This window comes from Phoca vitulina, unplaced genomic scaffold (genome assembly GCF_004348235.1).
Source record: "Phoca vitulina isolate PV1807 unplaced genomic scaffold, GSC_HSeal_1.0 scaffold60, whole genome shotgun sequence".
Classification (NCBI taxonomy): domain Eukaryota; kingdom Metazoa; phylum Chordata; class Mammalia; order Carnivora; family Phocidae; genus Phoca; species Phoca vitulina.
The window spans coordinates 6,821,547-6,835,897 of record NW_022589763.1 but is presented as its reverse complement, the minus strand read 5'-3'; the positions used below and the strand labels follow the sequence as shown (position 1 = coordinate 6,835,897).

The window sequence follows — 14,351 nt, the reverse complement described above, 5'->3', positions numbered from 1 at the left end:
CCTCCGCCAGCACTAAGGCCCGGCGTCCGGGGCGCGGGGGCGGCCGCGGGGAGCCGCCCGCCGCGCCCAGTGCATCCTCCGCCCGGCGCCCGTGCACCGGCGCCCGCCCGCCGCCCGCCCGGCCCTGCGCGTCGTCGCCCGCACTGCCCGCTCGCCCGCCCGGGTCGCTCGGATCGCCGCCACGCGTGGAGTCACAGCCCCGGAGCCGCCACCGCCGCCGCCACTGCTGCCGGCGGCCCCTCGATTCCCGCGGCGCGCCCGGCCATCTTCGTTCCTCCGCGCGGCCCTGTCGGGAGGGGCGGGGCGCGCGCAGGCCCCGCCCCTCCCGCTGCTCCGCCCCCTCCGCTCGGTCCCCCTCGGCTACACCGCCTGGCTCGCTGCTAGTCCTGCAGTCTCCGTCCGCTGCCCCGCCTCCAAGCTCCCCCGGGGCTCCTCGGCTACCCTCTCCTCTACCCCCGGGGCCCCCACCTCCTCCTGCCGCTGCTCCTCCGGCTCCCCAGCCGGAGGCTCCTTCTCCCCCCAGCCGCTGCTCCTCCTTCTCCTTCCCCTCCCGCGGCGCGCTCCTCCCTCTTCCCATTCCACCACCTCCCTCCTCCCGCTGCGCCGGGAAACCGCGCGGGGGCCAGGATGGGCGCCGCCGCGTCCGTCCGCCCCCGGGCCACCGCGGAGAGGAAGGAGGGCCGGGAGGACGGCACCCCACCCGAGCTGCAGGCGCGGCCCGCCTGGGGCTGACTCCTGGGACCCAAACAATTCCCCGGGGGAGAGGGCGGTCACCTCACTTTACCTGCTCCCAGGCCTTGGAGGTCTGGGAGCCTCCCCTCTGCGCACTTGGGGTGAGGGGAACTGTGCCTTGGGTCTCCCGAATACCCAAGGTGGTCCCGCGAAGTGCGGTAAAGCCCCGGAGGGGAGGCCGAGGGAGTTCGGGTAGCTGGAAGAGGTACCGGTGGCCAGTCATCTTGGGTGAAGCTGGGAGGACACACCTGGAAGCGGGGAGCTGGGCAGGTGGCCACTTATGCATCCCTGCCAGGAGAGCCCCAGAAGGGCTGATCCGGAGTCCCCTCTCTGGGCCAGGCCCCCTGACCTGCCTTGAGCTCTTCCACCTTCCAGACTGGAGGATCTGATAGTTTGAGCAGAGACCCAAGTAGGCCACTGCTGGGCAGGAAGCCAGGTCAATTCCTAAACCTCGAAACCTCGATGGTAATTGATGTTCCACTCGCATCTCAAGCTGGGGAAACTGAAGTCCAACTTTAGGGTTCTCTCTTGCTCCAAGTGTCCAAGCTACTTAGTACTCCAGTTCCCTGGCCATGAGACTTAATGCCAGGAAATGCAGGAAAGTATCAGGAAGGTTTTAAAACACTATTATGGTGATATAAAAATAGCTAGTAAAAAGTCAAACAGTGATCCAAATCTAGATACATAGGAGAAGACACTAAAGGAAAACCTTTCAGAACGCTCACGGTAGTTTGCATTCCTTCAGTGAGACGGTTTTTTAAAAATTATTTACCCTCCAAATCGTAAAATGGTAATATTACTTTTATAAGGGGGAAATGTTTTTAAAGACTGTGAAGGCATGGAGACCGCTACCTGGGACATACCCAAGGAAGGTCTTTCTCCCCTCCTCCCACCACAACACAGAAACTGCCTTGCTCCCCAAGTATCTGCCCCCACCCAAAACTTATATGCCGGAAATTCCACCACTAGGGTCCAACAAAAAAGCAAATACTTCCTGATCTTGCACATTCCAGGGGATGCCCGAGTGCCAAGTCTCCCTGTTCTGACATCTTCCCTCCTAATTGGCATGAGAGCTGCCACTGCCTTTTCTCTCTCTTCGCACCCACCCCGCAGTCACTTTGCCACCCAACGTGGCCGGGCTGAAGCTGCGTTCCCGCCCTCCCAGGCATCATGTCCTTTCAGAATTTCACAAATCTGGGTACTGTCACTCAAATCTGCCCTGAATGGGGCTGGGGTGTGTTAGAGTGAAGCCAGGCTCTACAGAGAGAGGAGAACACCCACACATCATGAAAGGCAAGAAGAGAAAGTATCAGGTAAAGAGTAAGGGGGGTGGGGGGCATCCAGTTAGGAGCTGAGAGGCAAGCTAGACTGGCCTTTCCCTGAGGATGGGAGGCCTTGCGTACCGGGTGGGACTGTGCTACACACCCACTGGGTACAAGCCCGGGGCTGGGTGTTGGCATGCTGCAGAGAACAAGATAGATTCTGTGCACCCCCCCCCCCCCCCACGCCACGAGGCACTTACAACTGTGATTTGTCTACAGATGAAGCCCGGGTTCCAACCCCAAATTGAGGAGGCAGGGAGGCCCGTGAGACTCAAAGGAAGACGCCTCAGATGTGGAAACTGAGGCTCAGGTCTTCAGGTTCCCAAGTTCTGAGCCCTGTCCCCTTGGCACGTGGAGGGGTTGGCACCAAATACTTGATTCTCATAGCAGATGCGGCATCCCACCCAGATCTCCCTGGCTGGGGCACACACCGTTCTTGGAGGCTCACCCTTGGCTGACAGACGTCTGAGAGGTTATGCCCACCCCCCGGGGACTGATTGCCCAGCAGGACAGCCCTGCCTCTTGCCCTTGTGGGACAAACTCCAGGCCACCACACTCCAGAGCTCCCCCTGGGCTGCTGTGGCTTTGCTAGCCGTCCCCGCCCTCGCCTGCCTCCCAACCCCTTTCAGTCAGCACACCCCCAATCAGTCACTCGCATGACAACGGTCACCTCAGGCACTGCTTCTAGGGAGCCTGACCTAAGAGAGTCCGCTGTGCTTGCTCTCTTCCAAGCACTTAGCAAAACTATAAATCATTTGACCATCGTGACAACATCTACGGATATTCCTCATTTCATGGGCACGTTACTAGAGGAGAATTCAGCAAAAGGGGGCACACAGCGTGCCAGTGAAGACAGATGGGAGACCCTCACTGAAAAAGCTTTATCCACATGCCCACTCCCCGTGGCCCCCGGACCTCTCTGACTCAGAGAAGTGCAGCAGGCCTATTGCATTTCTCTTCCCCAAATGAGCTAACTAAAGGAAAAGGCCAGAACTTGGGGTGCCCAAGACCTGTTGACAGCACCGTTAGTCCTTTGTGACTTGTAAGGTTTGCCCCAGGCAGCCTCTGGTGGTGCCCGAAGACCTGTGCAGGGAGCTGGGACGGATGAGAAGGCGGGGGTGGAGGAAGGGGGTCCTGACTCCCCAGCACCGCCAGGAATTGGGAAGAATGGTACTCGTGTGCTAATTATCAGGGAGAAGAAGGCCTGTCTTTCTTACCGTCAAGTGGGGCTTTCCATGTGGGACTAAAAACAGAGGCACACGCCAGACACTGGAGCGAAAGAAGTCTTTGGTCTGAGCTGAATGCACAATTACGCATTCTTGACTGCCTCCATATTAAAACCACAGCCTCGCCAACGACAAAAGTACAGACATCGCCGTGACCTATCCTCCCAGCAAGATTTCTGGTGGAAAAACAGCTCAGGAAAAATCCACTTAGACTCTGGGTAATTGAGGTGCAGATGCTTGTTCGCTGCCCCGACCTTCTGGGAATTCCCTTTTATGAAACGGTTAAAATGCACTCAAGTACGGCTTGCGGACGATTTTCCTTAAAATGCTTGTCAAGGAGTAAAACCAGCACACTCTTTGCACGCCAGACGAGCAAACACAGAGTTTGAAGAGTTTTACTCTTTCAATTAGATTCCGCCTCTGTCCCCACTCCTTTTCCCAAGGATAGTCTTTATTTAAAAAAAAAACAAGGTACAAAATTGCATCTAGACACATTCGATGCTTGAGAAGCTTCCAGAAAAGGGAGTACCATGAAGGCCACAATCATCGTGTCTAAAATGAGAGAAATAAATACTGCCAAAGGAGTTTTGCTTACTTGTACAAACAATCAAGTGTTCTAGGAAATGACACATTGGCTAATTCTGCACATTGTGCGGAGAGGAAACCGGAAGTGGGCCGGATTGGGTCTGAAGAAGAAATGGCTCATTGTTTGGCATTCTTTAAATGCTAGAATAATTACTCAATTATGTGCACTTCCCATATATTTAAATAATGCAAATCCACAGGCCATGGAGGAGATTAGATGGAGCTCCTGCTCATTCCCGTCTCTCCGGTTTAGGGATTGCAAAGGAAGAGACAAATGCCAAAATCCCTAACTGGGACCCCTCTGCAGCCTCGGGGACTGGGATGGGGACAGGGTGGGGTTTTTCCCTGATGTTTTACTTTGTGGCTTTATGGCTTTAACTTTAGACACTTATTTGACCTGTGATCAGAAAGGCTGTTTAGATTCTGAGTGTGGACGGAGAGTCTGACAGCGCTTTTCTCAAATGCGTAGCTGCTGCCAGTTTGGAGATTTGGGTTTTTCTCGTTTCCTAATCTTCCACTCCAAAGACGGGCAGGGTCTTCTGGAAAAGTTCGCTGCGTGGATAAGCCAGGCGGTCTGTGTTCGGTCCGTTTTAGTGCATTATTCTGCTGTGTGTCGGCTTCTCAGCACCAAGTGGTATTCTTGGAATTGGTCATGGCTGTCATATTGTAGGCGGACTCCATTTACACCTGAGTAATTAAAATTCAGATAAAAAAAAAATGTTAGACCAATTTCTCTCCCAAACTTAGAACACTCGGAACCACCCACTTCCTTCCTCTCCAAGTCTCCCCTCCCAAGGCTACATTTTTACCTCTTTTCCTTCCCAACCCATGGGTTATGTTCAACAAAATGCTAACGAGTAAACTGAAAATGTATTCCAGGCAAACCATAATTTTAGGAAGACACAGCTGCCATGAACCAGCGTACTGCGAGATGCTTCCTCCTGGCTGGATTCTCCGGTTCAGGATTATGACTCTGGTCCCCTGTGTATTTGGAAAAACAGTTTCTTAAACTGCAGACCTCTGCCTTGTGAGCCAAGCCGAGCAGCTTGGAAGTCTCCCGCTTACAGAAACAAGAAGGAGGATTAATGCAACACAGAAAGGAGCAGCCTCTGGGTCATGAACCATTTTTTTTTTTTTCCATTTGACAACACTGGTGTTACAAATTAGTCTCTTCTGTAGCATGAATGGAACAGTTTTGGAACACAGTTAACCTCACTAGATCCTGGAGCAACAACCGGGCAAATCCACAAGATGGTTGTTATGCATCAGTGATTCTCAGCCAGGGACGGTTGTGGCCCCCAGGGGACACGTGGCAGTGTCTGGAGACAGTTTTGGAAGGAGGTTGTACTGCATCCGGGAAGTAGAAGCCAGGGAGGCTGCTCAACATCCCACAGTGCACAGGACAGCCCCGCCACAGAGAGGGATCCCACCCCACGTGTCACTAGTGTCGAGGCTGAGAACCGCCCCCCCCCCGCCCCAGCATAGGTGTGACGTAGGATGACCTTTGTACTGCCTAGGCTTTATGGTGGGGAAACCAAGGCTCAGAGAATGTGAGTAACGAGTCCAGTGTGATCTGACCACTGCTATAAAGCATCAGCCCTGAGACGGAAGCTCGGCGTTCCCATCTGACCTCTGTATTACGCAGGGTTTTCCAGAGAAACAAAACCAATAGGAGATAGAGAGATAGATAAGAGATTCGTTCTAAGGAATTTGCTGACATGATTATGGAGGTTGACAAGTCCCAAGATCTGCAGTCAGTGAACTGGAAACCCAGGAGAGCCAATGGTGTAGCCAGTCCAAGGCCAGCAGGCTTGAGCCTCAAGAAGAGCTGATGTTTCAGTTCAAGTCCAAAGGCAGGAAAAGTGATGTCCCAGCCCAGTGGTCAGGCAGGAGGAGTTCCCCCTTCCTCACAGACACTCATTCTTTCTGTATTATTCAGGCCCTCGACGAATTGGATGAGACCCACCTACATCTGCTTTCCTCACTCTGTTGATTCAAACATTCGTCTCGTCCAGAAGCAGCTTCTCAGACACACCCAGAACAACGCTTGACCAAATATCTGGGCACCACATGGTCCAGTCAGGTCAACGCAGAAATTAGCAATCATGTCTTTCGACTTTATAGCCAGCCGCTCGGTGTTTCTACAACTCTTTCTGCTCACAGAGTGGTTCATAAACGAGCAGGGGCAGCATCGTGCGGGAGCTCACTGAAACGCCCAAGAGCTGTCGGTGTGCGAAGCACCGGGTCACACACAAAAGGGGATGGTATGGGGGGGGGCATTTCGCAATATTGATTCCAAGAGCCATCTGGGTACTATTTTCCTTAACTTCATAATCAATAAGGATTTATTTATCATTTAAGAGGTGCCAAGCCCAGGGTGCCTGGGTGGCTCAGTCGGTGAAGTGTCTGCCTTCGGCTCGGGTCATGATCCCAGGGGCTCTGGGATCGAGCCCCGCATCGGGCTCCCTGCTCAGCGGAGAGTCTGCTTCTCCCTCTGCCTGCCACTCCCCCTGCTTGTGCTCTCTCTCTCTCTGACAAATAAATAAATAAAATCTTAAAAAAAAAGAGGTGCCAAGCCCTACTCCGGCCACTGAGCAAAGTATGATCACAGCCACGTTCACACTTGCTCTGTGCAGTAAGCACGTTTAAGAGCTGGCTGTTTGTCACTCAATTTCAGGCCATGTCTCCGTCGAGTCCAGCCAGACTTACCTGGCATAGAAGAAGAAATGGGCAGAAAGCCAGCCCCAAGCCAGCTATGCTGTAAACAACATGTGATTTTTGCCTTGTTTCCTATGCCACTCACCGCCTGGTGTCCCTACTTAGAACTGATCACATCATTTGCGGTCTGTGTTGTGTAGCGCACAACGGAAATGTGGGACCCTGCCTTACCCCGTTCAGACTGCATTGACAAAAGACCACAGACTGAGTGGCTTATACACAACAGAAATTCATTTCTTACAGTTCTGGAGGCTGGGAAGTCCAAGATCAGGATGCCAGCGTGGTTGGGTGCGGGTCCTCTTCTGGGTCTCTGTGTCCTCCCATGGCAGATGGGGTGAGGGAACTCTGGGAAGTCTCTTTTAAAAGAACATCGATCCCAGGGCGCCTGGGTGGCTCAGTCGTTAAGCGTCTGCCTTCAGCTCAGGTCATGATCCCAGAGTCCTGGGATCCGGCCCCACATCGGGCTCCCTGCTCAGCAGGAAGCCTGCTTCTCCCTCTCCCACTCCCCCTGCTTGTGTTCCCTCTCGCACTGTGTCTCTCTCTGTCATATAAATAAATAAAAAAATATTTAAAAAAATTTTTTTAATAAAATAAAATAAAAGAACATCGATCCCATTCACGAGACTCTGGCACCATGACCTACGTACTTCCCAAAGAGCCCACCGCCTGATGCCATCACACTGAGGACTAGGATTCCAACATACGAATCCGGGAAGCACACAAACATTCAGACCATAGCAGATGCCTCGTTTAAAAAAAAAAAAAAATGAAGAATTTCAAGATGGCAACAGAGCATTAAATCTAGCACAAGTCCTCTGGAGCGCAGGGCCCTGTCCATACCTTTGACTTCTAGTTGCCATGTCTTTTGAACATTCTGCAGGGACAGCAATTTTCAGTGATAGCACAGAAGATCGTTTGGGGGGAAAAGACCCTGTTCCTGCAAATCAAACCACTTGTTCCCTAAGGCTTCTCTGCCAGGCCAATTACCTCCCCGAGGTCAGCATGATGGTGCTGGCAGGAGGAACGTCCACTGCTCCTACGCCCTGGGTTCCCTGGTGTTGTGGGTTGAAGTATATCCCCCAAAAGATATGTTCAAGTCCTATGCCTGGTGCCTGTGAACATGCCCTTATTCGGAAATAGGGTCAATGTGATTAGTTAAATTAAGATGAAGTCACACCAGTGTAGGGTGAACACTTAACCCAATATAACCGGTGTCCTTTGAGGAAGAGAAAAGACACAGACACACAGAGAGAAAACCATGTGATGAAGGAGGCAGAGATTGGAGTGATGCATCTACAAGGCAATGAATGCCAAAGATTGCCAGCAACACCAGAAGCTGGGAGAAAGACACCCAACAGATGCTCCCCTAGAGCCTTCGGAGGGAGGGAATGTGACCCCGCCAATACCTTGATTTCAGACTTCTAGCCTCCAGAACAGTGAGAGAAGAAACATCAATTGTTTCAAGCCACCCAGTCTGTGATACTTCGTTACTGCAACCCCAGGAAACTAATATGCCTACAAATTTGTCCCCAGGGTCCTGCTGTTGTTTGGGGGGGGGGGCAGGAATCTATAGAAATCCGTCCACGGAGTCCCAACCAATGCCAGGAAATCCCAGAAAACAGAAACCCACCTTGACAGCCCCCAGAAATCCTACCAAACCCAGGAGCTCCAGGTATGTCATGCTTGACTCCAAGACCCCATTCCATAAACAGAAATGGCCAGCATGCCATGCAGACCAGAAGCCAGCCAGAAATACCCATATTTGCCGTGCACTGCCCAAAGTTCACAAGTACCTTGAACCACTGGGTATCCAACCTATAGGTGAGAGAAGTGTCTCTTCGTGAAAACATTCAGCTAATCCTGAAGTAGGAGGGAGGGAATCAGAATTTGAATGAAGCCCCCACCCACCCCCACGGGAGGACTGGATCCTGGCATTGAGCTTCACGGGCTGCTAAGATCACAAAAAGATAGCCAGCCAGACCTGACGCACTTCCGTGGAAGAACATACCACCTATGATGCAGTCTTGCCCCAAAGTCAAACCTGAATCGGATCAAAGCCTGCAGATCTGATTACCAGCTTCCAGGAAATAGAGACATCACAGGACCATATTAACATCTTGGGAATGCTATCAGCAAAATCCCAGTTGGGAAACTCTACCCAACCAATGCCCTTCTTTCTTCAAGAAATACACTTCTAGGGGAACAAAAGAGATGGAAAGGGAGCCTGTAGATGAAAGAGAGCCTATAGACACATAGCAACCAGTAGCATGGTGTGGGCTGTATTTGAATCCTGATTAATAAACCAACTGGAGGGGCGCCTGGGTGGTTCAGTCGGTTAAGCGTCTGCCTTCGGCTCAGGTCATGGTCCCAGGGTCCTGGGATCGAGCCCCGTGTTGGGCTCCCTGCTCAGTGGGGAGTCTGTTTCTGCTTCTGCCCCTCCCCTCCACTCGCATTCTCTCTCTGGCTCTCTCTCTCAAATAAATAAATAAAATCTTTAAAAAATAAGTAAATAAACCAACTGGAAAAAACATCTGTGATATTTATGAGGCAGCCAGAAATGGGAACACTCCTTGAGAACTGATGGTATTAAGGAATTCTTTCTTTAAATTTAGGTTGGATAATGATATTTCGGTAGTTGTTTTTTTTTTTTTTAAATAGTCCATACATTTTAGAAATGCATTTGGAAATAATTATGGGAAATGTGATATATCTAGGATTTGTTTAAACATAATACGGGTGATGGAGAGCAGGAATGAGTGGATTTGAAACAAGGTCATAGTGAGTTGATAATTGGTGAAGCTGGTGATGGGTCAAGGAGGTTCATTATGTTGTTCTCTGTCACGTATATATGCTTAAAATTTCTATCATGACAAAAAAATGTTTTAATTAATTCCATCAGAACTTCATAAAAACAGCTGAGCCAATAGAATCTGAATTTTGGATATTGGATTAGTTTTCTCTAACTGCTGTAAAAATTACCGTAAACATAGTGACTTGAAAGAACAGAAACTTATTATCTTACAGTTCTGAAAGTCAGAAGTCCGGAATGGGTCTCTTGTGCTAAAAATAAGGTGTCAGCCAGGCTTCGTTCCTTCTGGGGCTTCAGGAAGGTTCTGTTTCCTTACCCTTTCCAGCATCTAGAGGCTGCCTGTATTCCTTGCCTCATGGCCCCTTCCAGCAATTGGGTCCCCCTTCCACCCTCAACTTACATCTCACCCCTCCTTCCCTGACACTGACCTCCTGCTTCCTTCATATGAGGACCCGTGTGACTCCATTGGGTTCACCTGGAGAATCCAGAATAATCTTCCCCTCTCAAGATCTTTAATTTAACCACATCTGCAAAGTCCCATATGCCATGTAAAGAAACATAGATTTGGGGAAATCGGATGTGTCTGGACATCTTTTGGTGGCCATTCTTCTGCCCTCCACAGATGTGATTCAGACCAGGTATTTCACATGGACCGAGACGTAACATTTTTTCGTTCAAAACCAAGACACCCTATTATGGTCCCTACATACCTCAACAGGGGTGATTTTACCTCCCAGGAATATTTGGCAATATCTGGAGACATTTTTGATTGTCAAGACGTGGAGTGGGATGGGTGCTACTGGAATCTAGTGAGTAGAGGCCACGGATTGTAGTGCTGAGGTTGAGAAATTCTGGGCAAGAAGCAACGGAAGGAAAAGAGCATCTTATGTTCTCTCTCGTGTATCTACAAAGAGCAGGTAATCGATAAATATTTGTTGAATGAATAATTAGCCTGCTCATCATATACATCACACCTTGTCAGTAAAATGACCTCAGATTTGGTGACCGCAGCTCAGACAGGGCCATGTGAGATACTAAAAATTGAATGTAATTTGGAATATCCAAAAAAGTATGCATTCCTGCTGAAATAACAAAAAGAGAGGCGCCCGACTTGATGTGCCTCTAGGGAAGAAAACACCCCCACCTCTTAAGCAATCCTGCCCTAAAATCCAAACGCAGTCTGATCAAAGCCTCTAGAAAGATTCCATGGATTCCCAAGGTCTTATTCGCAGATAAAAGGGTATTTACACATCTTAGGATTCCTCGAGTGCAAAGGTCTTTAGAGCTAGAGAGAAAAGTACATATGGTGAGAACCACGTAAATGCAAAATCCAGTCAAGGGATGAAGCTTAAAACTAAGGGGCAGGGGGGCGCCTGGCTGGCTCAGTCCATGGAACGTGTGACTCTTGATCACGGGGTCGTGAGTTTAAGCCCCACGTGGGGTGTACAGGTTACTTAAAAATAAAGTCTTAAAAAAAAGAAAAAAACTAAGGGTCAAGGTCCTGAGACCACCTCCCATGAAATACAGCATCGTGGACACAGCAATCATTAATAGGCTTCAAGTGTCCCATTAGGGTCACTGACAAGAATCTAGCCAGGGGCCAGCCCAAATCTTGGATGTGTATGCAGGCTCGATCATGGGGTGGTAACTATTGGCTGTAATGGGGATGAATCTCTGAGCTCGAGAATTTAGGAAAAGTACAGAAATTTAAGAGAAGCAAAACTATGGGATTCATATTTGGGGTGAAGAAGGAATCTGTGCATATTTGATATCTTATGCATTTGTAAAGTTTCAAAGATGTTCTGAGCTTTGGAAACCACTGTAAAATGCATAATTAGGTAATTAATCTAAACTTGTCATTTTAGGTGAAAACTAATTTTATCTACACTATTGGAACCTTTTGTTTCTTTTTCAGTATTGGAACATTTTTAAGAAAACTTAAAAAAGAAAAATGAATGTTCCATAGTGTAGTGGTTATCACGTCTGCTTTACACGCAGAAGGACCTGGGTTCGAGCCCCAGTGGAACCATGGGTGGGAAGTTCCTTTTCTCTGGGGCGCCTGGGTGGCTCAGTCTTTTGGGCATCTGCCTTCAGCTCAGGTCATGATCCCGGGGTCCTGGGATCGAGCCCCGCATCGGGCTCCCTGCTCGGCGGGGAGCCTGCTTCTCCCTCTGCCTGCCGCTCCCCCCATTCGCGCTCTCTCTCAAATAGATAAATAAAATCTTAAAAAAAAAAAAAAGAAAGAAAACCTAAGCTTCACTATATGTTTAATTCATTAGACTTAAAAGTTATTTGCATACTTGGAAATGTATTTGTTAATTGAGACAGATGAAGTGATTAAAAAGGGAACTGTAGTACACTAGGTCGTGTGGGGTATTTTGGGCCTTTTTTTGTTTTTGTTTTTTGAAGATTTTATTTTTAAATCATCTCTACGCCCAATGTGGGGCTCAAACTCACAACCCCAAGATCAAGAGTTGCACGCTCCCCGGACAGAGCCAGCCTGGCGCCCCACACTAAGTTTTAAATGTGCTTGCAAATTCGTGGCAGTATTTAATGAACTAAGTTTGCAAGTAGGATCAAGTATTTTCCAGAGGTCCCTTAAAAGTGGTTGCTACTATTTGCCGGACTTAAAAATGAATTAAGAAAAAGAATAATAAGGTTTCTAGGCTGAACTTAAAAGGTTAAGGTAAACAAGGCATTTGAACCTGTAACTCAAATAAATTGACTATCAAATCTGTGAAAATGAATAAAGCTTTTTTTGCACACACACACCACTTTTGGGGGCTTTAATCACCACTTCCGAAGAGCTGTACAATGTACAAATTACAAATTACTGTGCTTACGTTTAAAAAGCACAAGTCCATCTCTGCAAGCCTATGGCAATAATATGAGCAAATACCAATATTGTTTACTAAATAAATTCCACCCAAACTCTCAGGAACCTTACTCAGCCCTCCAGATCCTGGTTAGAGCTGATGAGGTCTGACGTGAGTCAGGTTGCATTCCTCCTGAGGGGCTTGTGTTTCTGTTCTTTTGAATAATCTAAATCTAATGTTCTGCCCTTGCCGTGTTCTCATCTATTATAGGTGTGTGTGTGTGTGTGTGTGAGAGAGAGAGAGATTGGCTGTCATCTGAATAAATTATTTCACCCCTAGCCAGCTGGTTTAGGTTCCTTATAAAGGACCAGCTTAGCTCTGTACTACTATTCCACTGTGGTCTGATTGTTGCCAAGCATACTGACAGTCATACCCTGTGGTCCACAGGGCAGCACCATCACGCCTCACTCCACACCTACGGAATCAAGATCCGCTTCTTAACAAGATCCCCCGGTGAGTCCCACGCGGGTGACAGTTTCGGAAACAGCCGCCTAGAGAAGAATCCAAGTAGCACCAATAGCTGATGCTGTGATGTTGACGTGCTGGAGTTTCTGCTCAACAGAGTACACGGTAGCATTTGTCTTAGTTATTTATTTTTTTTACACTCTCTTTTTATTTTTATTTTTTTAGATGTCGAAGGTGATATCTTTATTTTTTAAATTTTTTTTAATTTAAATTCAATTAATTCACATATAGAGTATTATTGGTTTCAGAGGTAGAGGTCAGTGATTTGTCAGTTATTCGTCAATAACACTCAGTGCTCATTCCATCACGTGCCCTCCTTAATGTCCATCACCCAGTAGCATTTGTTTTAAATGAAAATTTAAATTTTCTGTAAATTTCTTCTATCAACCATTCAATTATGCGTGTATTTGTTACTGAGTCAATGCAAATGGCGCCTGGGAGTTGGAACATGAGGTTCCATAGGAGGTTCCAGTGAGATGGAAGGAGGCAGGGGGTTTCTGCTGTAATCAGTGGGGCCCTCGGGCTTCAGGAAGTGTGCTAAGCTCCAGCCAACTCCAGTCCTATCAGCCTAGATAAAGTTCCGGGTGGATTAAAGGTCACACATGCATTTCTGTTCCTTATATCAGGAGGAGGGAGTCTGTTTACCCTCTTACTTCGCCCAGTGTAACTGGGTGGAAGTGACGGGCTAGGCCTTCCATTCCCAGGCCCTTCTACTCTCTCGCTCTTGGAAGCCAGCCACCATGTAAGGAGTCTGATTACTCTGAGACGGCTATGCTACAAGGCCGTCCAAGATAGCTATGTGGCAAGGAACACTGAGGAGCCAACTGTCTTAAGTTTAAGGCTTCTCGAACCTTCCATCTCGGCCAGCAGGAATGCAGCTGAGGCCACATGCCGCAAGGAGCTGAGCCCTGCCTGACCCACAGAATCATGAACACACCCTAAAATATTGTCGTTGAAGCCATTCATTTTGGAGGTGATTTGTCACCTGGTGATAAATAGCTATGACAAACGCTCAGACCTGTGCACCAGCCGCCTACTTCCTGTTGCCCACAGAATAAGCCTGCCAAAGCTGAGAGGAGTTCCTCCCGCTCAAGCGGGGACAAAAGGTAGGAAACAATGAAGGCTGAGATAGGGAAGACGAGCTGAGCAACAGAACGTGAGCACGTGCAGAAGAAATTCGGGCCTGCTTTGATTTCCCAGACGCGACCAAGCAGCACTGCCCTGTCGCTCGTCTCCTCTCACCCATCTTTGTTGCAGCGTCGCTTACTACAAGTTACGTGTGTGAGCTGTAAGTGTGACCCTCAGTGAATGGTTACAAGTGAACTCAGCCGCTGAGCTGACACCGGGTCAGCCCTTGAGACGCCCTGTCCGGGCCTCTTCCACGCACCGAACTGTCCCTCGGGGTGACCAGCCTCCTGATTCCTAGCAGTGTGGGTCAGTCAGGCCTGCTGTGAATTGTCCTGTCACAAGGATGCGTTCCATGTGTACTTCTTCGTATCTGGTTTCTTTTTCTCAACTTTAGGTTTGTGGGATTCATTCCTGTTGTCGTATGTAGTCGTGGTTCGTTTGATCTCGGTGAGGGTGAGCCTCGCGGCCGGATTAATTGCAACGGATTTGT

The 14,351-nt window shown here is 49.1% G+C and overlaps 1 non-coding gene across 1 annotated transcript; it reads left to right on the top strand.

Annotated features, from left to right (window-relative positions):
- The first annotated feature begins 11,348 nt into the window (after positions 1-11,348).
- Positions 11,349-11,421, top strand: TRNAV-UAC. The gene has a single exon. It is a non-coding gene; the product is annotated as a tRNA-Val (tRNA).
- The last annotated feature ends 2,930 nt before the right edge of the window (positions 11,422-14,351 follow it).